Raw genomic sequence first — 12,407 nt, 5'->3', positions numbered from 1 at the left:
ATCTGTTTCCTATTCTTGCTGTGTCCTCCTGTGGTGGAAGGGTGGAGGGAACTCTTTGGAATCTGATTCATAAGGGCTCTGCCCTCATGACCTAATCACCGGCCTCCAACTTCTAATACCATCACAGTGGACGTTAGATGAATTTTGTAGGGGCACAAATATTAGGACTGTAGCAAAGGCTGAGGGCCAGGCTCAGGACTGTAGTGAATTTTTCAAGGAGACATACTTTTGTATATATCCTTTCATTCCATCTACAACATGGATATTTTTATTTTAAACTTTAAAAGGTATGATAATTTAGGGAAACAGAAAAAGAGTCAGTCTCATGTAATCTAGCTATAGCTACAATGGGGCATCAGTCTGTTTTAGTACAGTAGGTATATTTAAAATTTAATACATTTACGCATCTCACTGTAATGTTTAAATTCTTACTTTAACACATTCATAACACATTGTAGGTATATTAGGACATATTGAAAGTTTACTAGTATATTTGGAACTGCATTCCACTCAAACAACTTGACTGAAAAGTAACATTTGAAGAAGTAAAGAGTACTGAGTTGATGACAAGATTTGACAGGGACAGACTTACCTGATAAATTTTCTTTCCACTAGCATCTAGAATGTAGGAAATGGGCATTTTAATTGATTAATTCAAGCAGGATTTGCTGAGTACTTACTAAGTGTCAAGAATTGTACTAGAGGTTGGAGAGGTAGACATTAAAAAAAACACAGTGCCCTTCCTACAGTGACATAAGTGGCTAGACAAGTCTCCAAACAAATAATTGTAGTATACTGGAATAAAACTATAATTAAAGGTTGTATGAGATGCAATGGAAGCAAGAACTGAAGCATTTAACTTTGTTAGGAAGGAACTGCTTCATTATATTTGTGATATTTGAGCTGAATCTTGAAGAATATGTCGAAATTTGCCAGGACACAAGCAGTAAATGGACATTCGAGATAAAAACAACAATAGGTGGAAAGGCATGGTATTGAAATACAACAGCCCTTTGAAGTAATTTTTTTTGTTTCTGAAAGAGTAGGGTGCATATGAGGGAATAGTAAGTATGGGCTAGAAAATGAAAAATGTTGTGGTCTTAGGAATTTATTCTATAGTTTATTCTAATGGCCAGAGGAAAGCTATTGAGTTTTAAGCAGCAGAGTTTTATGACAAGATTTGCATTTTCCAGAAAATTCACATGCTGATAGCTTACAGTAATACAAGCTCAAATAGTTGAAGTAGGAGATGAGATCTTGAACTCCTCAGTAAAATGGGATTCATGAAATTGGAGGGCTTATAAGGAGATAAATAGGTTTAAGTATGATAAATTGTTGCAGTTATGCCCCCCTTCTCAAGCCAATAGGTCATGCCTGTGTATATCCATACCCTTGGGTAGACCCCTCCCAGACTGACTAACTCATGTGACTTGCTTTGGCCATTGAGATAATAGCAGTTGTAATTTAGCAGACTTGAAAAATGTTTGCACGTTAGGATTTGCCCTTTTACAGCTGATAACCCTTCAGCCACCATGTAATCAAATCAGGCTTTGCCTCCTAGAAGATCAGGAACCACTTGGAGAGAGGCCCCAAGTGGTAAGGCCCCATCTTAGCCTTCCCAGTTGAGGCCCCAGACATACGTGTGAGGTCATCCTAGCCCCAACTAAGATGGTTCAGACCAGAAGAATCAGCTAGTCAACCCACAGGATCACAGGAAATAATAAATATTTCCATATAAATCTTCAGATTTGGAGCAGTTTGTTTCGTAACAAAAGTTAACTGATACCCTAAGTGACCCAAGTAGATGTGGAGTGGGAAGAAGTCTAAGATGAATCTTTCTTTTGTAGCTTGGGCAGATGGATAGATCAATTTTCGAAAGCTATGAATATTAGAACAAGTAAATTTGTGATATTACCAAAGATAATGGGAAATATATATATATAGTTGTATTTTTTTAAGATTTTATTTTTAAGTAATTTCTACACCCAGCATGGGACTTGAACTTACAACCCCAAGATCAAGAGTTGCATGTACCACCAACTGAGCCAGCCAAGTGCCCTGGAAATATATATTTTTACAGACCAAGTTTGGAGGGATAATAAATTCAGCTGTGGAAATAGAGTCTTAGGGGTTGAGTTCTTGGGACATATAAGTGAAGATATCCAGTTGGCAGTTTGATATAGATATCTAGAGATCATAAATTTGGAGTAAAAACTGTGGCTTCGAATGACATTGCCCATTTCTCATTAGTTTTGGGAGATTTTTGTAAATTCTTTGATACCTTGTACTTAGTGTTGTCTATCAATAGAGACAACCTCTTCCTTTCCAATCTGTATGCTTTTTAAAAAAATTTTTTATTGTTATGTTAATCACCATACATTACATCATTCGTTTTTGATGTAGTGTTCCATGATTCATTGTTTGTGCATAACACCCAGTGCTCCATGCAGAATGTGCCCTCTTTAATGCCCATCACCAGGCTAACCCATCCTCCCACCCCCCTCCCCTCTAGAACCCTCAGTTTGTTTTTCAGAGTCCATTGTCTCTCATGGTTCATCTCCACCTCCCAGTCTGTATGCCTTTTATTTTTTTATTGTGTTGGTTTGAATTGCCAGTACATGTTGAATAGGAGTGGTGAGAGTAGATGTCCTTGCCTTGTTCCTGTTTTAAGGAAAAAACATTCTGTCTTTTACTATTATGTGTTACCTATAGTTTTTCTTTTGTAGATGTCATTTTTCAGGTTAAGTTCCTTTCTTAGATTACTAAGAGTTTTTATCATGAGTAGATACTTAATTCTGTCAAATGCTTTTCCTGCCTATATGGAGAAATCATAGTTTTTCTTCTTTAGTCTATTAATATGGTGAATTATGTCAATTAATTTTTAAATGTTGAATCAGCCTTCCATTTCCAGTATAAAACCCATTGGGTTGTAGTATATTATCCTTTTCATATGTTGAATTTTACTTACTAATATTTTGTGGTGGATTTTGCATCTATGTTTATGGGAGATACTGCCTTTCTTATGATGTATTTATCTGGCTTTGGTAATAGGGTTGTGCTCCTGAATTGGAAATGTTTCCCCCTTTTTCTGTTTTCAAAAAAGATTATATAGAATTAGTATTCTTTCTTTCTCTCTCTTTTTTTAAGATTTCATTTATTTATTCATGAGAGACAGAGAGAGGCAGAGGGAGAGGGAGAACCAGGCTCCCCGCTGAGCAAAAAGCCAGATGCAGGACTCGATCCCAGGACCCTGGGATCATGACCTGAGCCGGAGGCATATGCTTAACCGACTGAGCCACCCAGGCACCTAGAATTAGTATTATTTCTTTATGATTTGGTAGATTTGCTGGTAAAGCCACTTGGCAAAGAAATTTCTTTATGGAGAGGTTTTAAACTACAGATTTAATTCCTTTAATGGATATATAGGATTATCCAGGTAATATATTTCTTCCTGAGTGAGCTTTGGTAATTTGTGCCTATGAATGAATTGGCATAAAGGTGTGTGTAATACTCTCTTAAATATCTGTAGTGTCTGTGATGATGTCACCCTCACATTCCTGATTTTGGTCATTTATGTCTTTTTTTTTCATGTCAGTATGGCTAGAGGTTTATAGATTTTGTTAGTATTTTCCTTTTTTTTTTTTTTTTAAGATTTTATTTATTTTAGAGAGAAAAAGAGTACCAGGGGAGACAGTGAAATGGGGGAAAGGGGTCCAAGGGGAAGGAGAGGGAAAGAGAGAGAATCTCAAGCAGACTGCATGCTGAGCATGGAGCCTGACCCCACAGCCCTGAGATCATGACCTGAGCAAAAACTAAGTTGGATGCTTAACTGACTGAGCCACCCAGGCACCCCTGTTGGTATTTTCAATAAAATTTGGTTCCTTTTATTTTGGTGTTATTTATTTTACTCTGTTGTTTCCCTATTTTTAATTTTACTGATTTCTGCTCTTTATTACTTCCCTTCTGTTTGCTTTGGATTTAATTTGCTCTTCCTTATGTGGTTTCTAAAGGTGTAAATTTGTTTGTTTGTTTGTTTGTTTGTTTGTTTTTAAGTAGGCTCCGTGCCCAAGGTGGCTTGAATTCATGACCCTGAGATTAAGAGTCTCATGCTCTACTGACTGAGCCAGCCAGGTGCCCCTCTAAAGGTGGAAGTTTCTTTTTTTTTTTTTCTTTTTTTTTTAAAGATTTTATTTATTTGAGAGAGAGAGAGCATGAGCTGGGAGGAGAGGCAGAGGGAGAGGGAAAAGCAGACTCCCCACTGAGCAGGGAACCCAATGTGGGGTTCGATTCCAGGACCCTGAGATCATGACCTAAGCAGAAGGCAGAGGCTGAACTGACTGAGTCACCCAGGGGCCCCTAAAGGTGTAAGTTTAGATCATTGATTTGAGATCTTATTTTTTCTAACATAGGCATGTGATTTTATGCATTTCTCTCTGAGCACTGCTTTGGCTGAGTCTAATACATTTTGATATGTTGTATTTTTATTTGAACTCAGTTCAGAATATTTTTTAACTTCCCTGTGACTTCTTATTTGACCCCTGGGTTATTTAGAAGTGTGTTAATTTCCAAATATTTATGACTTTTCTAGATATCTTTCTATTATTGGTTTCTCATTTAATTCTGATATATTCAGAGAACATACTTTCTGTGATTTCAACTCTTTAAAGTTTGTATTACGATCTAGGGGTGCCTAGGTGGCTGAATCAGTTAAACGTCTACCTTCAGCTCAGGTCATGATCCCAGGGTCCTGGGATCAAGACCTGCATTGGACTCCCTGCTGAGCAGGAAGCCTGCATCTCCCTCTGCTCCTCCCCCCCAGCTCGTGCACTCTCTCTCTCTCACATTCTCTCTCTCAAGTAAATAAATAAATAAATAAAATCTATTAAAAAAATTATTTTATGCCCTAGAATATCATGTCTCTTTTTTAAGACTTTATTTTATTTTATTTTTATTTTATTTTATTATGTTAGTCACCATACAGTGCGTCATTAGTTTTTGATGTAGTGTTCCATGATTCATTGTTTTCATATAACACCCAGTGCTCCATGTAGTACGTGCCCTCCTTAATACCCATCGCCAGGCTAGCCCACCCCACTCCCCTCTCAGTTTGTTTCTCGGAGTCCATAGTCTCTCATAGTTCGTCTCCCCCTCCGATTTCGCCCCCCTTCATTTTTCCCTTCCTTCTCCTAATGTCCTCCATGCTATTCCTTATGTTCCACAAATAAGTGAAACCATATGATAATTGACTTTCTCTGCTTGACTTATTTCACTTAGCATAATCTCCTCCAGTCCCATCCATGTTGATGTAAATGTTGGGTATTCATCTTTTCTGATGGCTGAGTAATATTCCATTGTATATATGGACCACATCTGCATTGGCCACAGCAACTTCTTTCAAGATACATCTCCAAAGGCAAGTGAAACAAAAGCAAAAATGAACTTTGGGGACTTCATCAAGATAAAAAGCTTTTGCACAGCAAAGGAAACAGTCAACAAAACAAAGAGGCAACCCACAGAATGGGAGAAGATATTTGCAAATGACACTACAAAGAGCTTATATCCAAGATCTATAAAGAACTTCTCCAACTCAACACCCAAAAAACAAATAAGTCAAAAAATGGGCAGAAGACATGAAAAGACACTTCTCAAAAGAAGACATACAAATGGCTAACAAACATATGAAAAAATGTTCATCATCATTAAACCATCAGGGAAATTCAAATCAAAACCACATTGAGATACCACTCTACACCAGATAGAATGGCAAAAACTGAGAAGGCAAGAAACAACAAATGTTGGAGAGGTTGTGGAAAAAGGGGAACCCTCTTACACTGTTGGTGGGAATGCAAGTTGGTACAGCCACTTTGGAAAACAGTATGGAGTTTCCTCAAAAATTAAAAGTAGAGCTACTCTATGACCCAGCAATTGCACTACTGGGTATTTATCCCAAAAACACAGATGTAGTGAAAAGAAGGGCCATATGCACCCCAACGGTCATAGCAGCAATGTCCACAATAGCCAAACTGTGGAAAGAGCCGAGATGCCCTTCAACAGATTAATGGATAAAGATTTTATTTTTTTTTAGTTTATTTTTTATTTATTTAAGTAATCTCTGTACCCAACGTGGGGCTTGAACTCACAACCCTGAGATCAAGAGTCACATGCTTTGCTGATGGAGCCAAGCCATCCAGGTGCCCCTAGACTATCATATGTCTTTTTTTTTTTTTTTAGGATTTTATTTATTTATTTGACAGAGAGACATAGGAAGAGAGGGAACACAGGCAGAGGGAGTGGGAGAGGGAGAAGCAGGCTTCCTGTGGAGCAGGGAGCCTAATGCAGGGCTCGATCCCAGGGCCCTGGGATCCTGACCTGAGCCAAAGGCAGACGCCCAACAACTGAGCCACCCAGGTGCCCCTATCATATGTCTTGATAAATGCTTCAGGTGCACTTGAAAATAATGTGTATTCTAATGTTGTTGGGTAGAGAGTTCTACAAATATCTTAGATCAAGTTGGTTGATAGTGTTGTTCAGGTCTTCTCAATCTTTGCTGACTTTCTACTTATTCTATCCATAACTTTAAGAAATAGTGAAGCCTCCAAGTATAATTATGAATTTGTCTATTTATCCTTTCAAGTTTTTGCTTCATGTATTTTGAAAATCTGTTTTTAGGTCCATACACAATTACAGTTCTTACGTCTTCTTGGTGATCTGATCCTTTTAACATTGTATAATATCCGTCTTTATCCATGGTGATACATAGCACCTCCCACTTCTTTTGACTAGTGTTTTAATGTTATCTTTTACCATCCTTTTACTCCTAACCTATCTATGGGTTGCTTATTTAATTTCAGTTGAATCTTTGTTTAAAAAAACTCAATCTGACAATTTTTGCTTTTAATTGGTATGTTTAGATCATTTACATTAGTGTAATAATTGATGTGGTTGGACTTAAGTTACACTTTTATTGATTTCTGTTTGTTTCCTCTTTTTTATTTTTCTCTTTAACCTTTCCTGCCCTTTTTTTTTGGATTATTTGGATATTTTTAGTATTCCATTATCTATTGGGTTTTGGTTATCTCTCTTTATAAAGATATAAACACTTTCATTTTCTAATTTTTAACTGGTAAAATACACCTAACATAAAATTTATTATCTTAACTATTTTTAGGTGTATAGTTCAGTATTATTAAGTATATTTACATTGTTGTGCAACTATTCTTCAGAACTTTTCCATCTTGTGAAACTGAAACCCTATACCTATTAAGCAATAATCCCTTATTCTCCCTCCTCCCAAGCCTTGGCAAATACCATTCTACTTTGTTTCTATGAATTTGACTGCTCTAGATACTGCATGTAAATGGATTTATACAGTATTTGTCTTTGTGATTGACTTATTTCACTTAGCATCATCTCAAATATTGTTGTAGCATGTATTAGAATTTACTTCCTTTTTAAGGCTGAATAATATTCTACTTTGTCTATATACCACATTTTGTTTATCCATTCATCTGCTGATGGACACGTAGTCTATTGTGAATAATCTGCTATAAATATGGGTATACAGATACCTCTTTGAGATTCTGCTTTGTATTTTGGATATACACCTAGAAGTGGAATTACTATATCAATTTTTAATTTTTTGAGGAACTGCCATAGTGTTTTCCTTAGCAACTGCACTATTTTACATTATCCCCAACAGTGCACAAGGGTTCTAATTTCTCTACATCTTCACCACACCTTTTAGTCAGTGTTATAAAACCGGGACCTGTTGATGAGGTCCTAATGGAAGCTACAACTAAGAATGTAAAGGCCGATGAAATTAAGGTGAAAGTTTAGAGGAGAATTAATATGTTTCAATGGGCTTTATGTGAAATGGTTGTATCTCTTTTACCTGATTGCATTATGGGGATGAACATTATATCTGATTGGGGAACATTCCACCTACCAGAATTGTTAAAAAGAAGGCATGTAAATCTGCCCTTCAAGCAATGTTAATTGGACATGCTAAATGGGAATCGATAAGATTACGTGAATCCAAACCATATAGAGTAGAAGCTGGAGTGCTGATATGGACAAATTATTTTTTTTTATTTTTAAGATCTTATTTATTTGAGAGAGCGCCCATGCACTCGCACACAAGCAAGGGGAGCGGCAGAGGGAGAGGAAGAAGCAGGCTCCCTGCTGATGTGGGGCTCTATCCCAGGACCCTGGGATCATGACCCAAGCTGAAGGCAGAGGCTTAACTGACTGAGCCACCCAGGTACCCCTGGACAAATTCTTTATGCAATAACTGTATGTGGAACATACACTGGGCCTTATCACAAAAGCCTGGGAGCATCTCCCAGCATTGACTACTGGGACTTTGGTCTGGAGAATTCCCATTTGGGGGGCAATTACTAGGTTGCTATCAGACATTAATTAAAACTGCCCTTGTGACTGAAGGACGTAAAATCTTGAATCCTAAAATGCCTTTGATGTCTTGGATGATGTTGGAAAAACACTGTATTGGGGAGGGCAGTGCCCAGAATAGTTCCATAATAAAATGGAAATAGTTTACACAGGGTCATGCTACCTATGGAATGCAAGGATGATGTACTTACAATAGCCTCTTTTCAAACCCTAGGCCTGACTTTGAAATTTTGAAGAGCCTCCAGATTCTGTCATCACTTGGACCATGTCCTATGGACATCTCTCAGCTGACCAACAAATATCTCCTTGGTTCATGGATGGCAGTTGTAAGGTAAATGGACAAAATCCTGTTTGGTAGACCACCACTCTGATCAGAGAAGGTAAAAATCAGCTAGGTGGGCTGACTTGCATACTGTTTTCTTACCAGTGGTGGAAGAACTGGACAATGAATGATAACAATCCCTAGATTTCATTTTTACCAACTCATGGACAATGGCCAATGAAGGGCAGTGGAAACCTGGCCTATTAAAGGGGTGCCTATATGGGGCACAGCTCTGTGGAAAATCACTGTGGAAATTTGAGGGGCACATTGAGCTAGGAGGTATCAATGCCCATCAGAAAAAAAAAAAAAAAAACCCTTTAGTGAACTATTCCTTGCCTGGCACTGGAATCTCTGAATACTTATTTCTTAAACTAGCTATTTAATGTCTGTCTCTTCGACTATACTCAATGTCAGGAGGGACTATTTTGGTTTTATTACTGTATCCCCATGACTAATACAGTTCTTGGCATATACTAATAACCCAATAAATATTTATTGAATATATGAATGAATGGATACTTTTCAGATCTCATCTTACTTGACATTTTTATAGCATTCTACACCATGGATTGTTCTTACCTGGAATCTTTTCCCCCTAGTCTTCCTTATTACTAAGGTCTGCTGGTTTCCCCACTTCTCTGGCCTTCCTTTATAGGTAAGTTGCCATTTCTTTTTTTTTTTTTTTTAATTTTATTTATTTATTTGAGAGAGAGTGTGTGAGCAGGAGGGAGAGGGAGAGAGAATCTGAAGCAGACTGTGCTGAGTGTGGAGTCTGATGCAGGGCTCAATCTCACAACTGTGAAATCATGACCTGAGCCCAAACCAAGAGTTGGACACTTAGCCAACAGAGCCGCCCAGGTGTTTCAAGTTGCCATTTCTTCATGAATATTATAGCTTTGGAAATTGCTTTTGAAAAGGGGATACCTGCAGAGTCAGCTCATATATGCAACACATAAATTCTTAGTAATAAATGCTCAGTCACCATTTAATCATTCTAGAACAAAGTAGATATTTGTTACTGCATAGTGGCACTCCTTTGCTGTCACTTTGTTACCTGTTATTAGGTCTTCTGTAACTCTTTTTTCCCCATTTATCTAGTTTATTATTTCTACACAAACGCTTGCTAGAATATAATTTTCAAAAATTTAAAAACATGGCTTTTATTCAAATATAATAGGAAAATATTTCAAATATCTTATTCAACTCATTAATTATGAGAACATATAAGATACTAAGATTGGTTCAAAGAAAAATTCAGGGAACAAAGAATATATATATAGTCAAAGGAATGCTGAACTAATTTGTCAGTAGATGCAAATTTCTGCATGGTAAGAGACATAATATTTTGGGTTATGTTTTTTCTAGATGGAAAAGAGTTAAATCTCTACCAGCAGATTTGTATTTATATGACTAAGGACAGGAATCATTTGCATTGCTCTCCAATAGGAAGAGCAATTGCTTTGTTGTCAGTGACCTGCAAGTTAACCACTACCCGTATAAAGTTGTAAAATACCCTAGTCAATAGAAAGTCAAATTAAGATGCACATCCCTACACAGTCAGCTATCCTGTCCCCAGAAGGTCTGCTAAATTATATCTTGTATTCCATTGGTATGATCCCAGTAATCTCTTCTGCCTATTTCCAAGTTTTGAATATTTTTTCTTAATTCTCTTTACCCTGACAAGAAAGAAACTTTACTTTTGCTTTTCTGTAGTACCTGTCCCCCTTCCTTCATAGAATGTTTTTCCCCCTACCTGTACCCAGTTTTCTCGCTTACTTCCATTAAATCTTGGCCCCAGCTTGCTTCCTTTGAACACAAATTTTTGGTTTTCCTTCTTTCACCCTTATGTGATGTGGCTGAACCACAGTTCACTTCCTAAACATTTGGAGAATAATTTGGAGTGTTAGTTTCTTATTTTATGGTATAGTAAGATGGTATTATTTTATTAAAAATGGTCTTTATTGGTCTGGTATATGTGTATTCTCAGTTTTACTTTAAGCTCTGGTATAAACTACAAGTGATGGGGGTTTTTTTGTATAGAAATTTTATACAGTAGGGCGCCTGGATGGCTCAGTCAGTTAAGCGTCTGCCTTCTGCTCAGGTCATGATACCGGGGTCCTGGGATCAGGCCCTGCATCGGGCTCCCTGCTTATCCCTCTCCCTCTGCCCGTCTCTCTGCTCATGCTCTCTCAAATATAAATAAATAAATAAATAAATAAATAAATAAATAAATAAATAAAATCTTTAAAAAAAGAATTGTATCCACTAATTCAGGGATGGTAAATACATAGCACTTGTGCCATCGCTTTTTCTACCCATACCTATGGCAGATATTGACAACTGATATCAAATTCATTCTTGCTCAGCCTTAACTCAGCCTCAGGTTCCTTCTTCACACACAAGTCCAGCCATTCACTATCAATCAGTTGAAGCTGACACAAGATAAAAATGTTTTAAATGAATGCTTTTAGGAAAAATGTCATAGAGCCATCCGGTTCTAGAGCTGGCGTATAGGAAGGCAACCTTTGTGTGTCTCTCAAAATAAAAATGTCTTTGGGAATTGTTTTTAGGTAATTAGTTGTATGAAGTTGAGTATAATCTTAAAAAGTATGTTTTCCTTAATGCAAATCAAAACCACAATAAGATATCACCTTACGCCAGTCAGAATGGCTAGAATCAAAAAGACAAGAAATAACAAATGTTGGTGAGGATGTGGAGAAAACAAAATCCTTGTGCACTGTTGGGAATGTAAATTGGTGCAGTCACTGTGGAAAACTATGGAGGTTCCTCAAAAATTAGAAATACCATATGATCCAGTAATTCTGTTACCCAAAGAAAATAAAAACAGTAATTCAAAGAGATATATGCATCCCTTGTTTATTGCAGCATTATTTAAAATAGCCAGGATCTGGACCAAGTGTCAATCAATAGATGAATGGATAAAGAATACAATGGAATATTATTGCTATTTCTGGCAACATGGATGGACCTTGAGGGTATTATGCTAAGTGAAATAAGTCAGACAGAGAAAGACAAATATCACGTGATTTAACTTATATGTGGAATCTAAAAAACAAAACAAACAAAAAGCAGAATCAGACCTATAACTAAATACAGAGAACAAACTGTTGTTTGCCAGAGGGGAGGGCAGTAGATGGGTGGGCAAAATGGGTGAAGGGGAATTGAAGGTACAGGTTTCCAGTTATGGAATGTAAAGTCATAGGGATAAAATGTACAGCATAGGGAATATAGTCAGTGGTATTATAATAGTGTTGGGGGTGTGACAGATGGTAGCTACACTTGTAGTGAACATAGCATAAGGTATAGGGTTATCAAATAACTGTGGTACACCTGAAACTAATGTTAACATTGTATGTCAACTATACTTCAATTAAAAAAATAATAGATAACTTGAAAAAAAGAAGTATGTTTTCCTTTTTTTTTTTTAGCTAAAAATCCCAAGTAGATATAATTTTATATAAAAATTTATTTCTATCATGTGGTTTAGTGGTTAACCATCTGGAAAATAAAGATATGGATTTATTAACCTAATTTCAATTTTTTTTTGCAACTTCACACCTTTTATTTGTGCTGCTTATGCTTTGTCTTGAAAATACCTTCTCTAGGGGCGCCTGGGTGGCTCAGTCGTTGAGCGTCTGCCTTCGGCTCAGGTCAT

Source organism: Mirounga leonina, unplaced genomic scaffold (genome assembly GCF_011800145.1).
Source record: "Mirounga leonina isolate KUSES-001 unplaced genomic scaffold, KU_Mleo_1.0 Mir_200, whole genome shotgun sequence".
NCBI lineage: Eukaryota > Metazoa > Chordata > Mammalia > Carnivora > Phocidae > Mirounga > Mirounga leonina.
The sequence above is the reverse complement of the archived record's forward strand: the minus strand, read 5'-3'. Positions refer to the sequence as shown.